The sequence below is a fragment of the Lactuca saligna genome, chromosome 9 (assembly GCF_052625555.1).
Source record: "Lactuca saligna cultivar CGN05327 chromosome 9, ASM5262555v1, whole genome shotgun sequence".
Classification (NCBI taxonomy): Eukaryota; Viridiplantae; Streptophyta; class Magnoliopsida; order Asterales; family Asteraceae; genus Lactuca; species Lactuca saligna.
The window spans coordinates 115726859-115729599 of NC_136425.1; positions in this window are offsets into that span (position 1 = coordinate 115726859).

Genomic DNA, 2741 nt, shown 5'->3' on the forward strand with positions numbered 1-2741 from the left:
CTGACCTGGGACACAACATATTCACCCTACTATCTCTCTAATCCTCTATCTATGTTAGACATATGTTGTTCCCTCTTCATGATTGGAAGACATCCGACCTGGGATACAACATATGCACTTCTATATCTCACTTCTCTCCTAATAATTGAAAACTCACCTAAAGTAAGGAGTTCTTTGGAAGTTCTTGATTACCAGGCTATGTCGGGAAGTAGGGAACACATTCTAGTACACCTAAATTGAACCATTTAAATAGGTTGTCTGTAGATCTCGCTGCTGAATTTAAGTGGATAATAATATCCTTGGTCGTTGTCAGCTAAATGGTTCATTTAGGAATATAGGTACAATGTCTTGTCACTTATAATATGTCCAATTTGTCGAATATCATTTGTGTTTAACTGGACCACAATACCAGTTATTAACCAGATCTAAGCATGCAGGTGTGAGCTAATAAACGATATTGAATTTCCGGACAAATTTGAACCCAAATAAGTCTTTTATTTAACTATTATTTTTGTTTTTGTTAAATTTTTTCATAGTTTTCCTCTATGCACAGACTTAGGTGGAGAATTAAAATTTTAAAAATCAAACAAAAATTAGAAAATTTTAAAAAAAAATCCAAAAATAGTGTTATTTCTGTTCTACTTACTTTTCAGAAAATTCAAATATCCAAAAATATTTTTACTTCTGTTTTATTTTTATTTTTTAGAAAATATGAAAAATCCAAAAATATTGTGTGCTAAGTTTTCTTTTAGTTTTATTTTTATCTCAATTTGTTTTTGTCTTGAAAAGTGAATTCAGATGTAGATGAGACTCGTGGAGACTGTATCGAGAATTTTTGAGCCAAAGCTTCATCCGTGATCATTGAAGAATTCTCATTTGAAGGAACAAGAAATGAAGATTATTCTTTCAACTCCATAAGCAAGGTGAAACTGACTTGAATATTGTGTGACAGATTGCATTGAAGCCTCCTCAATCAACTTGTTGCTATCTATGAACCTGTTGAAGTGATGCTGAAGAATCGGTCTCTCTATCATTCTCTCCGAAGATTCTCAAGCTGAAAGTACTGATTTTCAAGAATCCTTTCAAGAAGCCTCCTCACCCAACGTGCGTTCAAAGTTAAATTTTGAAGAAATGCCTAATTATTCAAGATGAATTCACTCGCTTCAAAGATTCATATGCTCATCTTGAAATCGTCAAGAAATTCAACATTAAAGCTGAAGCCAAGCTCCAAATGAAGATTGACAAGAAAACCCAGTTACATTTTTACGGGAGTTTGTTGGGTCAAAAGAAAACAAAGCTATAAACCAAGGGTGAGATTTTTGGGTCTAAAAATATGGTTTATACTTTACTTTTCTAGGCTGTAATAGTTTTTGTTCTAGAACCGAAAACAGCCTTGGGTTTATGGTTCATGTGGTGTTTGCGGTTGGGTGTGTTTACGGTTGTAAACGTGTTTGCAGCCACTATTCCCTATATATATATATATATATATATATATATATATATATATATATATATATATACATTGTTCCCTATATATATATATATATATATATATATATATATATATATATAGTTTTAGTAGAGTCATAATTAGAAAGGGGGCTAAGTGTGTGTATATCAAGGTGTTCTAGAGAGAGAAAGTGAGAGAGAAGAAGAGTGTGTGTTAGCGAATCTTCTATGTTAGAGCGTCATTCATATTATTGAATGTATCATAGATTCATCATCATCTTCTTCTTCTCGTTCTTCCATATTTTGATCTTGCATCATCAAATTGATTGGGATTCTGCACCATCAATTGGATCCGATTTATACACGAAGCAAAATTTGGGACTTAAATGCTTTACCCTACTCAGTCCCTTCGTAAGGGGATTTGTTGTGTTCTTCTCTGATGGTAATCCCTTCACTATGATGTATCCTTCTCCTACTCGATGCCTTATGAAGTGATACTTTTTGTCAAAGTGCCTGGATCTGCCATGATCCCTTGGTTCCTTGGCTAAGGCAACCGCACCCTTGTTGTCATAGAAAATCTCCATAGGCTCCTTTACTGCTGGTACAACTCCAAGGTCTCTGATGAAGTTCCTTAGTCATATTGCCTCCTTTGATGCTTCTGTTGCTGCCATGTACTCTGATTCGCACGTTAAATCAGCTATAGTCTCCTGTTTGTAACTTTTCCAAGTTACTGCTCCTCCATTTAAAGTAAATATCGAGCCCGACTGAGACCGGAAACTATCTCTGTTGGTCTTAAAGCTGGCATCACTATACCCTATCACTCTCAAGTCATCACTCCCACCGACGGTAAAGACCCAATCCTTTGTCCTTCAGAGGTACTTGAGAATGTTCTTTACCGCAGTCTAGTGAGCTTTACAAGGATTCCCTTAATACCTGATGACCATGATCAAAGCAAAAGCTACATCAAGGTGAGTACATGTCATACCATACATGATCGAGCCAACTGTAGAAGCATATGGTATTTGACACATTTCTGCTATCTCAGCATCGGTACACATACTCTGAGACTTACTCAGTTTGGTATTTTTCAGGATAGGTAATTCACCTTTCTTGGAGTTCTCCATGCTGAACCGTTTCAACACTTTGTCCAAGTAGGTACTTTGAATAAGTCCTATTAGACTTTTACTCCTATTTCTCAATATCCTTATCCCTAGAATGTAAGCAGCTTCCCCAAGGTCCTTTATAGAAAAACACTTCCCAAGTGTGACAATCCGATATTTCAACTCTATGTA